General features: G+C 35.7%; 1 protein-coding gene and 1 long non-coding RNA gene across 4 annotated transcripts in view; both read right to left on the reverse strand.

Moving 5' to 3' along the window:
- Slc25a21 (solute carrier family 25 member 21) overlaps positions 1 to 17,659 on the reverse strand; it is a 464,613-nt gene that overhangs the window by 388,264 nt on the left and 58,690 nt on the right. The window lies entirely within an intron of this gene.
- Positions 11,582 to 17,659, reverse strand: part of LOC134475568 (uncharacterized) — a 32,396-nt gene continuing 26,318 nt past the window's right edge. Inside the window, exons 5-6 of one of the 2 annotated variants that reach the window (XR_010046750.1) lie at positions 17,218 to 17,652; positions 11,582 to 14,983 (exon numbers count right to left, since the gene is read on the reverse strand). This is a non-coding gene — a long non-coding RNA (uncharacterized LOC134475568). Of the gene's footprint in view, positions 17,653 to 17,659 lie in introns of both variants that reach the window. The other variant, XR_010046747.1, reaches the window with a different exon arrangement.

Consider the following 17,659-nt stretch of genomic DNA (forward strand, 5'->3'; position numbering starts at 1 on the left):
CAACTTTATTCAGGACTTTCTTGGAAACCTTGTTGAGATGCTTTAAACGTTTGCTGGTGGCTTCTTGTGAGGCTGGCTTAAAGACTGTGGATTATTTGTGGTTAATATATGAAAGAGAAATAAAGAAAAGCAGAGAAAATGGCCTTTAAGGAGCACACTCCTGAGGTTTCACTGCTGGGTTAGCTGACATTCTTTCCTTCACTTCCCCAGTTGAGCTGACCTCAAAATTCTTGGTGTCCAAAACTTCTAAAAGAATGTAAACCACATTATCTTCCCTAGAGGGGAAAACAGAAACAAAGTTGGATGATATGTCAGGATAAGGGAGAGGTCCACCATGTGCTGGAGAAGGAGGGAGGACTCCACTGCAATCGCACAAAAATCAAGATTTTTGTGGCCATCAGTTTGTCCACATGAAAAAGAAGAGTGGTTTGCCATTTAGTCAAAGACCCTGTAAAAGCAGTTTAAAAAGAACAAGTTGGGAGCCATTTATACTTGGTTTCTGCCACACACCTGTGAGATCAAGATGGGAGAGAGAATACAAAGATCCACATCTCTAAAGGACTTTTTTAATGAAAAAGATATTGGAAGTCAGAGGTATAAAGAGGGAAAGGAAGCAAGGTCCTTTGGCCAAATGTGAATGTTGGCAACACCGCTTTTCACGGTTGCTTTGATTGTGTGCTAAATTCAAAAAGTTTTTAGCTATGGATAATTTGATGCTTTGGCTGTATTTTCCTTTTTTTTATTACATGTTTAAAAATCATTTCTGCTCAAGAATCGATTTAACTACATGATTTGAAATTTGAATGACTTCATTTGAGGTGGAAGTAGACTGGAAATCTATTCTGGAAAGAAAAGAAACTCAGACTAACAAGCTTGCTTTTTTTTCCCTTAAAAAAAACGCTTGTACGCTATTTCATCTAATATTATCTTTAAACCATCACTTCCAAAAAGATCCTTTAAATGTCGGTGCTCCGTTGGGAGCTGAGTCATAGGCCTGTTATTTTTTTCCCAGTCTATGGACTTGCAGAGCTTTAATTAGCATCCACATACTAGGTGCCTCTTTAATTTTATCTCCAGTTCAGATCTGCTGGTCTTTGAACTTATTTATCTGTCTAATGGTCAAAAACTTACTTGGTATTACACGAACTCTCCAATGCAACATGTTCAAAACTAAACTTATTTCCTTCTCTACCTTTCTCCCTGTTCTGTTTTTCCCTGTATTCCTGGCCTTCGGTGTCTACTCAGGCAGCACAAACCACTAATCCACAGGTCTGTTTCACTTCCTTGCTTCATCTAATCAACGACCAAATTCTGTCAATTTGCCTCTTTAATCTCACTTAAAATTCACTTTTCTCCCTTTCTACTGCCACCCTAATTAAGTCACCTCTGACAAATTTACTGAAACAGTGCTCTAACCAGCGTCCCCGTCACTGTTTCACTTATCCAATCTATTTCTTCTTCCTTCAGTACTTAGACTTAATCATTGTTGGAGTGACCCTCATAAAAGACAAACCATGTCATCAATGTACTTCAGTCTAAAATCCTCCCATAAGTTCTCACTACTCTTATAATCAACTCTAAGCATTTAACATGACTTCGAAAAACTGTCTATCCTGTGTCTACTTCCCTACTACTGAGATTTCACTTTCCTTTCTCGTCACACTGAGTAACTTTCAGTCCTCAGAACTCACAAAATTTTTAGTCAGAACTTGCTGTTTTCATTTCTTATCCCTAATCAAAATACCACTTTCTTCTTGCTATGGTCTGAATGTTTGCATTCTCTCAAAATTTGTTGTTAAAACCTATCACCGAGTATCAGGAATCACAGCTGCAGGGAGACTGTGCCATGTGGAGCCTTCATGAATGGAATGAAGGCCCCAGTGTGATACCAGGATGTAAAATCAAAGAAGGAAGCCAACTCTCAACCAGAAAGTGGACACCCACCTTCCCACCCCCACACCAGACACCGAATCTTGCCTTCCCAGCTTCCAGAATGTGAGGAACAAATTTTGTTATTTATAAGCTACTCACTTCACAGTATTGCATTATAGCAGTCAGAATGGATTAAAACATTTAAAAATATTTTTCTGGACCCTAAACTAGATCAAGTCTTCATTAATGCTTATAAATCACCCTAATTTCTAATATATCACTATATACTATTATAATTGTGTTCAGTGTCTCCTTCACTTGTCTGTGAGGTCCCTCAGGTCAGGGACCATGTTGTCTTATTAACTACCCATCACCTGGCATCTAATAACCAGTAACTGAACAAAAGAAAATGTAAGTAATTTATTTACGTATCTCTTTGTTTACCAACATAGTAAGCCATACGATTTCCCATATATAAAGGAAGTGTGCACCAACCCTAATAAAAATGAACATTCAAGGTACTCCATCATCAAGGCATCACATGGAATTTATAAACACCACTGACCCAAAATCTTACTAGTTTTGAAAATGGTGGAATCAGTTTACAGATTCTCCTTGATCCTGTAATGTAATATGAAATATGGAGTTACTCAAGATACTATTATGCTGGATAAATATTCTGCCATTCCATATGAGCCAATTTTGGGAACTCTTTTCAAACGTATCTGGGAGCATGTAGGTTTATATGGTCTAATAATGTTATCTCAGAATAAGTTTAAGAATGCCTCTCTTAAGCTTAGTATATGTCTCCTGTGATGTTATGCATAATATTACATGTAACCTTTATGAGATAGTTGTAAATGACAGAAGATACATTGTTAGTGACATACATCATGGAAAATGACACAACTGTGGTGCAATTGGGTCTCAAGACATTACCCAAACAAAAGGCATGCCACTTGCAATGGTCTTACCTTAGGACTCCATTTATGCTCTTGCTAAAATGTTCACTAGATTAGGTGCATTTTCTTTTCTTTTCTTTCTTTCTTTCTTTTTTTTTTTTTTTTTTTTTTTTTGTCTTTTTCGTTTTTATCAGTACCAGGGATCAAACTTACGCCGCTGAGCTAAATCCCCAGATCCACCAGTGCATTTTCAACTTAAGATCTTTTCTCACTCATAGTGAGTTTCTGAGAAGCATCTCAAGTGACTACTTAAGGTACAGAAATGTCTTTTCCAAAGTTATTGGTTTAAAAATAAAAAAGGAGCCTGGCTTGTAAGAATACCTGAATTGGAAATGGTTTCACATAATTTTCCCTTTCTCTCTTTGAAACATTAGCCCTTGGAAATGAAAAGGGAGTGGCAATACCTATCTCATCAGATGGATATGAGTCCTCATTCAGACATGTAACTCTCCCAGTAAGTATTAGAATACCCAGCCTGTAGCAGATATCAAATAATTGTTCACTTCCTATGCTACCTCAAGTACCTACTGTAGCATATGGGAATGAGATATCCTCTGGATAAAATTAAAATCATTCAGATCTGACGTTAGCTGATCCATTTTAAGCGGTCTGGAAGTTACTAAAAAGATTAAACCTACAGTTGCCATATGATCCAGCAATTCCACTCCTGGGAATATACCCAAAGATATGAAACATGCGTCCATACAAAAACCTGTATACAAATGTTCATCACAGACAAAAAGTGAAAGCAACTGAAATGTACATCATCATGAATGGGTAAATAAAATGTAGTGTATCTATACAATGGAATACTACTTAGCTACAAAAAGAAACAAAGCATTGATACATACTACAATATAATGGAAGTTGGTGAAGGGAAACTGTGGTAAATGAAAAAGTCACAAATGACCACATACAATAGGATTCCACTAATATGAAATGCCCAAAATTAGTAAATCTGTTGATGTGGAAAGTAGGTAAGTGATTTCCTAGGGCTTAGAGAGGGATTGATGTAGGGGTGAAAAAGGGTGACTGGTAAAGGGGACAGGCTTTCTTTGGAGGCAATGAGAATGCTCTAAAATGATTGGGATGATGACTATACAATTCTATGAATATAATAAAAACCAGTGAATCATACACTGTAATAGTAATAGTAACCTAATTTCCCAAGAAAGCTGTTCCAAGAGGAGGTGAAATAGTGCAAACTGCAGGATATGCAAATGTCTTATCTTTTTAAAAACATTATATAATTAAAAAGTACTAATCCATTACATTTTTGGTTTTTCTGTATAGTAATGTTTATTTTTATTTTTCTGTATTCATTTCATAGCTGGTCTAAAGTATATATAAAGTTCAATAAATTATTTCACCTTTTTCTGTTCATTGCTGGCTTTTTTTGAGACAAGGTCTTGCTATGCAGTAGCTGGCCTTGAACTCACAGCAATCCTCCTGCCTCAGCTCCCCAACTGCTAGGATTACAGGCATGTGTCACGACATCTGAATTTCTGTTCATTCTTACCATTCGTTTCTTTGCATGATTATTAATAAAAATAATTTTGCCTGAAGAGTATAGAAATGTTATTTATGTTTCTCAAATATACTAGAAATACTGTTGATCCTTATTTAGATTTTCACTAAAACATCAGCACCCCCCCCCAAATTTCCCTAACCACTCAATTTAAAAAGACACCAATTCATGCTCCATGACTGACCCCTACTTTTTACTCTTTTACTCAGTTTATTTTGCTTGACAACTTTTCTGCTTACGTGATATAATATCATGGCTTTCTTTGCTAGCTGCTTAACTAGACCATTCGTTTATTAAAGAGTTATCTATCTTACTCATCACATATTGTCAATGCATAGTAAAGACCCAGTCAACTTTGGGCAAATAAATACTATGAGTTTCATAAATCAGTTGAATTTCTGCATGAGAAATCTTCATCTTTATGCAGTTTCTGAGTTTTGGTCAGTACTCCTGCTGTTCATTTGTTTTTACAATGATATGACTACAATGATTTTCATCCTTAACTGAGTATTTTTTGTATGGATATTATGTTCTGCTAGAAACTCCAAAGGTGTCAGGACCTTTGAATATAAGTTTGAGGTCCAAAAAGCTATGTATAGCATTTTATTTTTTTGCATTACCTTCAATAAACTCTGAGCTAATACTCAATGTTACTGAGTACTTTTTGTATGGATATTATGTTCTGTTAGAAACTCCAAAGGTGTCAGGACAACTGAAATGTCTTTGAATATAAGTTTGAGGTCCAAAAAGCTATGTATAGCATTTTATATTTTTGCATTACCTTCAATAAACTCTGAGCTAATACTCAACGTTGCAATGTCTCTTCCTTTTTCCTTATGGGAAAAAAATGAAACCTATATCATTTTCCTAAGGTTAATGAATCTTAGACTATCCCAGAACTCATTACTCCCGTCTAGTGATAAAAACCAGTCTTCTGAATTAAACCTACATATTGCTGGACTTTGTAAAGTCAACTTCAAACACTTATTTCTGAAAACTTGACAAATTTTTATAGAAACTACTTCTTGGGGCACAGACTTTTACTGTTGCTTTATCTCCTTTTCAAAACAATAGCTTGATTTTTAAACAAAGCAGAACTCCTTCCATAATATGGCTCAGTATTGTAATGTGTTTGGATAAGTAGTAATGTTGCCATATGTCAGTTCTACACCTTCCAACACTGGCACAGTCTTGAATGGTACAAACTTTGCCACACTGTTAGCCTACGACTCTTGTTAATTTTATGTGCAGGGATATGAAAGTTAAGAGAAAGGTTATTGCTACATGTGTAGATTTGTTAATGTAACATTTATTCTAGGAAAGGCTTCTTAACATAACAACAAATTCTTTGGAATTTCATTCCAAAGAATCTTTTGAACAATAGATTCATTAAATTCAGTTCTTTGTGTATGGGTCTTTTACTAATTAACCACACTAAAGGCTGCACTATACATCCTGGAACACAGACCCTTAATGGTTGTTTTCATTTCTCTATAATCGAGTCAGAATGCCTATATTCAAATCTATAATCTATTAATTATGTGAACTTGGGCAATTACTTTTCCTTTCTCTACTTCTTTTATCATCTTTAAAGTGTGGACAGTAATAGTATTACATCAAGAGATTTTGATGGATTAAATGACTTAATTCATGGGAAGTACTTAGAACCGTGCTTGTTGCATAGGACATTGTCAAATAGTGCTTGCCGCTGTTTTTCGGTTAAAGAGTGAAATATTTTGAAATTTGAAATACATGGATCAAAATTAAAAGAATCTCACACAAAATTATTAGGGAGGCTTTATTTTAGCTTCAGGCATTTCATGTTTAATTATAGTTTATTTTGGACAGCTAAAATAATGACTTTCTGAAGGAAAAATTTTTACAGAAACCTAATAGATGTGGCATTATTTCTTATACTGTTGTAACCCAGGGAATGACTCCATAGGCCTCCTGCTAAGTTTAGACTAGACATTTTTCTTAAACGGTCACATATTTCTTCATTAAACTGCTTCTTAATGGCTCTTTTGTTGATTGCCAATTGCCTTCACAATACAAGAAATTCTGACCTGTGAATTAATTTTTTAACCCAGTAATAACTTTGAATATACTATCACAGACCAAATAACGAGCCAATTAGTTGTATTTTTCATCATCTGTATGAAATATGAATAAATCAACTTCATCACTAAACCTGAAAGTTTGTCTTCACTGGCAAAAAAGCCAAGTATTTTCCCACCATCTTGTTTCTTTTAGAAAATTAAAGAATTATTGAACTATCTATGAGCTGAAATCAAGCAAGTTTGTTTTCCATTTCTGTGGCGTAGCACCATTCTGCAACAATGCTGTTTCTATAAATGACCTTAAAAACTCATTATTTAAAGCAATTATAAATTATTCCCAGCACACTATTTATTTTTACTTCTTTCTTCAGTTTCATTGATTATTCCTTTGCCTTTTTCTCTCATCTTAATAGTGGGAAGCTGAGATGAATCTCTGAGCTACCATCTTGCAAAGTGGACCCCACGCAATCAAATCACCAGCCAGTCAGAATAAGCGAAAAAAGAGACAGCCATGAGTGAGACTGAAATACAGCTACAAACACTTGCTAACCATGTGTGCTTTTTGTACGAGAGCATTCTATATTTTTAAGAGAGCATTCTTGCCTCTTAATCATTTAATTTTTGGTAGTGATTAATTTAAATATATATTTCAAGAAGCAAAGATACTGCCATTTTGTGCCTCTCCAGTAGGCACAAGGTACTTCTAACTGAACAGGAAATATGGCTCATGCCACCAGTGCACACTGGAAAAACAGATCTCATTTTTGGCATTTTCATGTGTACTCTCTTTTGGGGCTTTAAAAAAAAAAAAAAGAAGCGAAGTACACTTCTTACTTTAAATGTATCATCACAGTTTGGACATTTCCATATGGTAAAATTAAAAATATAATTGGAACATATTAGTTACTTATATTCAAATGTTTAAGGATCGATACAATGTGTATTTTTTCTTAAAATACATCTTTAGATTCCTATAGCCTTTCATTTTGCTAATTATATTCCCACATTGTTGGTAACATAACCACAATACATACAAATAACTTAAACCCTATTTTGGAACTATTTCAGCAGCTTGCTTTTGTAGAATTCACTTTTAAGGAAAATTGAGGAATAAGTCAGCTAATGACATAAAAAAGACAGTTAATAAACCATTCGATGTTTAAAAGCAGTTAATTAACTGGGTGGCTAATTAAAGACTCACAGGTTCTTACTGTGAATATTTATTCTGTTGCATATTTTTCTGTCAGGCTAAGCCTCCAAGTGGAGAGTGGGTCCCTGCCAAGTCTCTGAAAATCGATTGTTCAAAAATCTTAATTATAAGAAAGTAAACATGAGTTGAAGCACTGCAGAGTTCTAATGAGTTAATGTAACAGAACTCAAGCAAAATCAACTCTCTTCAAAGCCAGCAGGCACAGCTCTGACAGTCATCCATCAAACTGAAGGTCTCCTTAATAAATGCCAATTATAGGGCATATACGCACAAATGTGGCTAGCATAAGCCATAGGATCATTTCCTTCCAAGAAAATCAGTGACCAAGAAAATATCCAGGCAGTGCAAATGACCAGGCCATCCAACAATAAAGTCCTGCTCCTGATAAGAATATTGACCAACATTATTTTTCAAGCTCTATCTCTCTGTCTGTTTGTCTCTCTCTGTAACTTAGGAAAAGTGCAGAACCACACAGAAATTTGTTTGGGGTTATACAAATTCCATCACAATTTGTATAGAAGTCTAACATAACTTTTTAAAAGCCATGACATGCCCATAATGTATACAGAGTCTCCAACTTCCGCCGTAAGCGAAGCTTTTTCCTAACTTAATCATACTCAAATTTCACCCCTTTTAAAGATCCTGATTCAAAAATGTTCACTCATTCTCCACAGTCCACAAATTTATACCATCTCTTCCTGTGGTGTTTTATGTGCATAAATTAAAAAAGAATGGCCTCCAATGAAGATTTCAAAGTTTTTAAAAATCATAGACTTTCTAAATTTAGTTTCTTTTTTATTTTTATCATCAAAATATGTATGTCAACAAAACATATATTTTTCTATGCTCTTATGAAATAATCCATTCACATTCACCTCAATACCTACAGGAAGTGCTGGACAATTCAGAAATTACATCCTAGGTTTAGGATTATATCACTATGTAATCTAGTGTACTGTAGAAATAAAGGAAAACTATTAAGAAATACCTGAAATATGTCCCATTGGTAACTTAGCTCTTACTTTGGAATTCTTACTGTTATATAAATCCCAAATTTCCAAAATGTTGGTCTGCTCCTTACGTATCCACCTGGCCAGGTGAGAAGCCCATCCTCAAACAGATTTCTTAGTGCCACTTGAAGACATCAGGGAAGAAACACAACACTCCTTTAAGAATATGGCTACAGATCTTTTGTCCAGAAGCCAAGGGCTCAATTTTTATACCACAGCACTGCTTCTTTAAAATAGAAATAGAATTTCAAAATAAAGGACTGTATTTTCCTATGATGACAGAGAGAATTAATGGAGTAAATGAAAACATTCATGTTTGATATTTTTATGCAAATGGATTAGAATAGTCTGCATTAGTCCCAAGTTGATGTCTCGTCTAATTGCCTTTAAAAGTGACATCTTCCATCACACATGCAGACCTGTGCTAAATTCATTTATTTCCATCTTGCCTGAAATTATGATGAATGGTCTGAGCCCCATTCAATTATTTAAAATGTGCAAAGAAACAGAAACAATGAAACTGGCAAAGTCCACTACATTCTTAGGAACAATTTAGGCTAATTAGCATCAACTTCTCCCCCATTCATCATACCCCTTTAGAAATATAAACAAACTGTCAGCTCTAACCTAACAAACAGATCACTGAGCTACTTAACACAAATTATTCTTACATGAAAAGCTCCTTCTCAGGCAATATTCTCCTTTAGGGCATCTGGGAAGCTGAGCTATTAAAATTGAAGACATATGTTCCAGTCAAACTCAACTCCCAGATTGTAATGATCACTGTTGTGACAGTTTTCAGTCAGCATACTTGCTGCTAATAACACAGCCCTAAGCTTGAGGGAAACAAAAGTCAAATGAAATGATGCAAGCAGAGTCCTGCTTGCAAAGGACACCTCCTCACACTGCCCGTCATGATTCAGCCAGTGGATCTCAACTCTCCTGGTCTCCTGTTGCAATTGAAAGCCCTTCTTTGTTTGCTTTACGGGTAATAAGGGACAGGAAAGTAGCAATGTGGTCTGTGGCAAGACTGGATTTCAACACAAGACTGTGGATTTTATTTTTCACTACATGCTAAGAGGCTAGTGTTCCTTAGCTTTGACTAGTCAGTCAAAGCTCATCAATCTCGGTCTATCATTTCAGAGAAGCTAGAGAAGAGGCAATTGGAAAGGTTCAGGTGGAGAGAAACATAACCTTCCACTAGATACCGTATGTCTCCTCAAACTCTGAACTCTCTCCTATCAAGAAAAAGGGAAAAAATTTGCTCACCACTTTATGCTAGAACACTGTGGTTAAATCCTGCCTTGGAATCGAACCAGATAATATTTTATTCATTATTTAAACGAAGTCATGTATGTAGTTGATTCGCATTATTTTTAGTGCTTTTGTTCCATAAGGTCTCCATGAACACTGAATTAGCCAATACTGAACCGAACACTCCGAGGGGAAGTACAAGGTTATATTCCTTTATGCTTCTAGTCAGCAACCAGTCAATATATAACCTTATTTTATTATATTACTATTTAAAGGTACTTTTTAAAATATATTTTATTGATTCATTAACACTGAACTCACAGCCAACAGCACCATGATGCATACCCAACTGAAGCTTCTCTAACATATATTTTCTTGTAAGGTATATCATAGCCATCTTGTGTTTAGCAACACTAGACAGAACTTTGGCACCATGCTTGGGAGCCATTTAAAACACTGAAATCACAAACCAAACAAACCAAATTCAGAAAACATAGTACTCTATAGACCATGAAAAGGACACTAATTTTTTTGATGTGAAAGTAGAATAGTACCTGTTTAACCTCAGCTGAAATACACATATTAGATAGCTCAGTTTTCACCACTTTGCACATGTCTGAAAGTAACCAAGAAAGCACCTAAGTTTTGATTTGGGGGTTACAAATAAACTCAAGTAAGTAGGAAAATTCACTATTATGAAATCTACAACTAATTGCATACATATCTGTACATATTTTCTTTCTTTTTCAAATTTCCCTTACAAGGTTCTTCAGTTATTTCTAGCAAAGGTCACAGTCTGAAAACGAAGTAAAAATTTCACAAGCTAACAGAGTATATGCACACAGACTTCCAAGTAACATGATAAACCATGAAGCCTTTCAAATACATTCCATTTCTTCATCATCCTAGAAACATGAACATCAGTGACACCTACAACTACTGTTATAATAACATGAAACCACAAGCATCCCACTCTATGTGGTACTATGTCTCTCTCACTGAAGCACTGTATGGCTGTTATTTGCTGTGGTAGAAAGGTACAGTTCTCAATATCCATCTCGTCCTTCTCCTACCAGCCTAGATCTCAGAATTCCCATTCATTGCTATTTCTACCGGTGGGCTGTTGGTTTTGGAGCCAATTAATGTACCTATACACTAGTGATTCCTTCAGGGATGAGTACATGGCACAGCCTGAGATAACAGAATATGAGGAGATAATTGCTGAGCATTTCGGGAAAAATGATTCCTCTTTCTGAGAACCATGGTGGGAGTTAGCCTTTAGAGGAATCTGACCCTACTGAAAGCAGAGGAGAGAAATGCAAAGTCCTTGGTGACATGGTAGAGGTACTGAAAAAAGTTTCACATTTATCCTATCCTTGTTCTAATTATTCAACTCAAAAGCTTCTAGCCTTCATTGATTAAAGTAACTTGGAGTGAGAAAATATATATTAATATATATAGCATCCAATATATTTTTACATACATACACATATTTATATGTTAATATATGTATTTAATATATACATATATGCATATATGTTATACATATGTTTTATATATGTGTACATATATATGTACACATATATATATATATATATATATATCTTAGTTTTACCCTCTGCTTATAGCACACACAGGAGAGAAAAGACATAAATTATAGTAATTCCTTGAATTATCTTCGGCTCATCTTTTTATAACTCTTCACTTCCTGGCATCATGAATAATATACGATAGCCACTGATAAAGACAATAAATGCAATTAGTACACTGGAAAATTCCTTCCAAGGATAGAATAAAACAATGTATCACATTAATCACAGAATAATTAAACAAACTGGCTGCTATCACATGGTTGCCTACACAGAAAAAGAAAGTTATCTCTATAATTACCTAGGAAGTGATATATATATATACGCATATATGTGTGTGTGTGTGTGTGTGTGTGTGTGTGTGTGTGTATCAGGACAGACTAAAACATTCATAAGTTAAAATCAATGTTAGCTTATTTTTATTTTGATATTCAATATCCCTAACTTTAGGTTCTCCACATTAGGATAATAAATAGAACTTAATGTTATCCAAACTTCATTCATAAATATAAAGCAACATAAGTTCTTTTCCAGTCTTTCCTTACTTTAAGGGTGGTTTTCAACCTACGATTATTTGTGGATGCAAAACTGTACGTATAATAAATTGCAACTGCAACTGATTAAGCTCACAAAGACTGACAAGTGACTAATTACTCCCACAGGTGGCCAACTGCTTTGGCAATTAGCCCACTGTGGGCAAAATTCATTGCAAGTAAAAAAGAGGCATCCTTTTCAAAATACCTTCACCTGCCTTTTGGAGGAGGAATGCATGGGCAATGGCTTATGTAGAAAAAGGGGTTAAGGATAGAGGGATAAGGGACAAATAGAAAAAATAATGGCTTTAACAAACAAATCATCTAAAAGGAATTTCTCCCTCAAGGTGGTGGAATTCTACCACTCCCAAGAACGCCTACATTTCAGGAAAAAGTAGAAAAGAGCTTGAAGGATCCAAGTATAAAGTAATGGTAAAGAAATCAAAATAATTACCTGATTTGATTAGTATACATTCTGGAAATGTACTGAAATACTATACTGTAACAGATAAATATGTGTAATTATTATGTACTATTCAAAAACATTTTCTAAAAAATATTTAAGGAGATGAAAATGTTAACTATCCTAATTTTTTCATTGCATACAGTGCAAATGTTTCAAGTTATCCCCATAAATGTGTACAACTAAAATAATAATGATAATTTTTTTTAAAAAAGCCTCAGTAATAATCTTAAATAGAGATTAGGCCATCTAACTAAACATTTGAAAAATTCTAAGTTCATCTGGCGTGAAGCTTTATTTTTTCTTTATATAATTATCAGATGATTGTCATACTTTAGCAATTCTGAAGACAATTTCAGCCTATCCTCCAGATCATATAACAAATAGCACAAAAAGATCCTGTCTAAATATACATTTTGTTTTTTTTTATCTGTCATTATACTATGTTATATTGTGTCATTAGCTTCCTACTAAAATGTCCCTAATCTCTATGTAACATTTCAATATCAAAGCAATGTGGTCAGTTGAGAAATTTAAACTTCAAAGATTTATTTACATCACATACTTCCATTAATAATTCGACAACTGGGGCTGGGGATTTAGCTCAGCGACATAAGCACCTGCCTTGCAAGTGTGCGATCGTGAGTTCGATCCCTGGTACCAATAAAAACGAAAAAGACAAAAAAAAAAAAAGAATTCGGCAACTTTTCCAAAGATCTACACAGTCTCTGCTTACTACAGGCAGGTTTCTTGGGGACAAGACTAGGAGCACAGCAAAAATCAAAATAAAAAGGCACCTTACACACCAGAATTGAATAAAAACTGAATTTCAGCTACCACTGAGTGGTACCAAGTACCACTCAGCTAAGATGATGTCTTTAATAAGGAAAAATTCAAAACATCTAATAATTTCAGCTTGGGTTATACAAGCATTCCCATACTCTGAATTAGAAGGAACAGTTAGAGGGAAATTTGGAAAGATCTATCAAAATGTAAAAACAAATATGTTTGAGCCCTTAATTTCTCCTCTAGGAATTATCTTACAAATAAAAAGTTCATAAATTCACATACACATATATTCACACACATACTCATACATATACATACATTCATTCATGTATACACAAGTTATAGTATACAAAAACACACTGATATACACACACTCACAGACATACACGAGTAGATAAATATACCACTTTGCAGGTTGCTTATCACAGCATGATCAGTGCAGTAATTTGGATCTAAACTGTTTCCCAAAGGCTGATGTGTTAAAGGCTTACTCCCCAACACGACAAAACCTCACCTGGTGATCAAAATTAACATCACAAATGAGACACATATAAATATTTTGTAACAATGTTATGGTATCCTGAAGCACAACATCATTTATAAATGTGGTATTGCACTCAAGAATGCATGGCTAACCATGAAGAAACCCAAAATGAGATACACTCTATAAAATTCTTCAGTGTTTATAAATAACAAAGGCTGACAGCTTGTTTCAGATTAATAAGGACTATTAACAACGATAATACATGATCGTAATCTATAACTAGTATGGGGGAGGAAAGTAATGTGCTAAAAAGTAAATAACTGGGTCAATGTTTTAAAACTATTGTATCAATAACCAATTTATTGAAGTTTTATTGAAGTTCATAATATTATGTATAGCCTCGTTTTCAGGAAATATACTCTGGGATATTTAGAAGTTGAGGACCACAGTGTTTACAATTTGCTAGCAATTGGTTCAAAGATAATACCACTGGATAAATGGATGGATGGATGGATGGATGGATGGATGGATGGCTATAGAGAACAAATTAAAAAGTAAATCAGGTAAAATGTCAACAACGTTTGTCAAAAGGTTAAAGGGCTCTTTCTAGGGGGTGTGGCAGACTGCAGCCCTTCCAGGGGAGAACCACCAGCAGTTCCTGAGATCCGCGCCATGTTGGAACTTACGAAGCTGGGAAACCAAACAACCAGCCTGCCTCCATGCTAAGCAATAGTGAACCTACTGGTGTACGGCCTAGAGTCGAACATCCCACTTCCCCTACCCTCCTTCTCCTGCCCCCCACCCCCATTAGCAAATGGGAACCAGAAATCTGAGCTGAAAGGGTTTTGGCCCAGGCCAAACACTATAGCTGGTAAAACCAGGAAGCTCCTATGTCCCTGCCCCGAGGAATTTACCAGTGATGCCATCCTCCCGCCCCTGGGAATTTACCTCTGGCACCAAACCTAGGACCAATGGGCTACCTGTGCATCCCTAATGCCCCCCATTAGGTTCCACCCCAAACCGAGGCTACTTATGTGCCTCATTCCACGTGTTCCATGAAGAGATCGTGGACCGGGGGCGGAGATGGCGTGCCCCACATTCCCAAAATAAAGGTCATTTATATTTCATACTTATCTTTTCAGCCACTGCCGGTTCTCCCCCACAGTTCTATCACGAGCATCTCCTGGGAGGTTGACCATAGCAAATAAGGGGACTTCCTTCTACCATCTCTTTGAAGGAAAATATTTTTATTACTGTTTTGCTCTATTCTGATTAATGGTACTGCTCTATTCAATATTCTGTTTTGATAAGTTCTATAATGTTCTGTATTTCATCTCATTTTGATATACGTGGTTGAAAGTACAACTATTATAAAGATAACGAAATATACTGTGATACCTATTACTGTTATCCCGGTAACCTGCTGTGATGTTCTATACCAATTTCACTGTACAATCTTAGTTGGCCTTATTCTGTCTTGTTCTGTTGTATTTTACTGCTTTCAAAATAAAATTTAAAAAAATAAAAAATTTTTTTAAAAACAGGCTCTTTCTATAATTCTCACATTTTGTCTGAACTCTGTCCAATTTTTTAAAAGATGTATCCCATATTTGTGTAAGATATCACTGGATATCTGCCATACCCCAAAACTTTTCACGGTATTTACTTTTAGAGGTCATGTGGGGATGCAATAGGATTGTGGAAAGGGTGGTACTCAGCTTTCATTTAGTGTCTTCTGTCCTGTTGTAGCTTAGCACGGACATGTTACCTCTAGAACGACAATGCCTGATTAAGACAGTGCCTAATTTTAAAGTAGATTTGTGGACTCAGAAAAAGTGTGGCCTCTACAAATATTTTTTAAAATAAAAACAAAAAATAAATAAAAATGTGGCCTCTGAAGTCTGGCCTTTGCTGGAATGCTGCTATTTCCCATTTAATCAGGGTGTGGCCTGGACAAAATCAGGTAATTTCCTTGTTTTATGGAATTCCTTAAAAGACCTGGTTTCTAGTTTCAACTCCATCACTAACACACAGATTAGTGTTAAGCAGGCCATTTCATTCTGGTCTCAAGACTCTTAGGAATCTATAGATAAGAACTCAGCCATCATTTCTATGTCCATCTCTTTTTTTTTGCTGTAAAAGATATTTGGCTTTCTAGCATATTATCTCCTTTAACAAGAGTTCTGAAGTGTAGCATTCACATGAAGAAAAGATGATGACTATTTTCTAAGGATGACTCCACCTAATTAATCTCCTGATACAGGGGTCCCCAACTCCTGGACCATGGTCCATGGCCTACTAAGATTCACGCCTCAGATAAGAAGTAAGCAGCAGGCACTGAATATTCAATTATCTTTACAAATAGGCTCTCCTGCTCACCTTACTGCCTGAATCTTCCCTCCTGTAAGATCCCCAGTACTGCGAGATTCTCATAGGACCCAGAAGCCTGCTGTGAACTGTGCATATGAGACAGCCAGATTGTGAGCTCCTCTGAATCCTCTGAAAACCGTATCATTATTCCTTACAAACCTATCCATCCCTATCCATGAAAAAATTGTTTTAAAGAAAATTGGTCCCTGGTGTCAAAAAGGTTGGGAATTGCTGTCCTAATAGAATTTAAATATTGTTTTAAACCTTTGGAGTAAACAATTTGGGATTCCACAAACTCAGATGCTAAGAGTACTATCTTCCATCTCCACTCTTTCTACTCCCTATCTTCCGTAGGGAGTATTTCTCAGCCTTTTTCTGTTTGCCTACCTAAAAATTTCCTGGGGTGACCATCACAGCCAGAGCATTCCTATCCCCCTTAACATTTAAATGGTGCATTGCTGAAAGGAAATTTAATCCATATGTTTCTGAGTAATTTCCACTTAACACATCAAAATATTCGGTTGTAACAGTCACTTCTTGTCTCAATAATTCTCTGGAGTCTTTTTTAAAGGGCTTTTATTCTTTGCAGGCTCAGTTTAGTAGTCAAATGTGGAATTTGAACTCCTAAATGATAGTTCTTTATCTTTTTATTCTTCACTCATTTGGTAGACCTTGCCAGGGCTTTCCTCCCTAAAGTAAGAAACTCTTAGTTCTAATACTCTTTTCTTTCTTTAATTGTATAACAGAAATGTTAGTGTGACACTATCTACTGTGCACCAACAATGCCAGACTTTGTACTGGGAGCATCATATGTATTTCCTTTAATCTTTACACTGAATAAAGTAAGAATAATTTGTTTCTTACTTTTCCAGATTCAGAACCTGAAGCTCCGAGAGACTCAGTGATTTGCCTAAAACTATAAGATTGGTAAGAACCTAGATTACTAACTCCAAATACTCTGCTATACTCTTTATACATTACATGTGAAAACAAAGACAGTTCATACTCCAGCTTCTGTAATTGAGGGTTCTGCTGGCAAATTTAGCCTCCCTTGTTTCGCCAGCAACCTCTACTGTCTCAATACAAATGTTACCTCTTCGAAGGACTTTCCTCTTCTTTGCTGTCTTTTAAATCCTTCTTCGTCACACCTGCCACATTTCAACATAATTATATTTTTATGTCCATTTTCCTTTTAGACTATGAGCTCTTGAAGTCAGGACATAAGTCTTATTCAGCTTCATCGTCCCAGAGCCCACCCCAAAGTAGATGCTTAATAGATGTACAAGTTTGTCACACTGAATATCTCCGACTTAAGACTGGGGTAGAAATGTCATTCATTAGTTCATTATTCATTCTGGGCAGGGGGAGATGTGGCAGGTTGAAACAAGCACATCACTTTCCATGCCCAGCAGCATTCAGGATGGGAACCTCCTTCTCCCCTGGCCTTGGCTATATCCAGACTCTTCGAAGCGCAGATCAGCAGAGCATAGCTGTGTAGGCAGAGTATCAGTGGTCAAATGGATAGGCTCTGAGAA

The sequence above is a fragment of the Cavia porcellus genome, unplaced genomic scaffold (genome assembly GCF_034190915.1).
Source record: "Cavia porcellus strain 051 isolate PalLab524CR breed Dunkin Hartley unplaced genomic scaffold, mCavPor4.1 scaffold_1, whole genome shotgun sequence".
NCBI lineage: Eukaryota > Metazoa > Chordata > Mammalia > Rodentia > Caviidae > Cavia > Cavia porcellus.